This window comes from Anopheles ziemanni, assembly GCF_943734765.1.
Source record: "Anopheles ziemanni chromosome X unlocalized genomic scaffold, idAnoZiCoDA_A2_x.2 X_unloc_2, whole genome shotgun sequence".
Lineage (NCBI taxonomy): Eukaryota > Metazoa > Arthropoda > Insecta > Diptera > Culicidae > Anopheles > Anopheles ziemanni.
This window is the reverse complement of record NW_026689785.1, coordinates 84584-85000: the sequence shown is the minus strand read 5'-3', so window position 1 is coordinate 85000 and position 417 is coordinate 84584.

Sequence of the window (417 nt, the reverse complement as noted above, 5' to 3'; positions counted from 1 at the left end):
GGACCAGGGGAGAACTGAACTTTATACTTCACACCACAGTAAGTCTACGTGTCCTCTTCCACATAGGGCAAGCTAGAACTAACTATCTTACCCAGGACTGCCGAAGCAGCGTGGACCAGGGGAGGAACACACTTTTCATGGAAACGTAAGGCATCCATGACTGCCATAACGTAAGCCGCCGCTGTGCGCGTATACCCGTTCCCCGTAGGGAGGAGTCAAGCCGCCGCTTAGAGACGAAGTATGAAGTGTCCTCTTCCACATAGGGCAAGCTAGAATGAACTATCTTACCCAGGACCGCCGAAGCAGCGTGGACCAGGGGAGGACTACACAATCATGAGGTTTGATATCGACTTGTGTGTTTCAATAGGATACCGATGGTATGTTTTGAACCGATTTGATTTAGCCATTCTGAAGTCA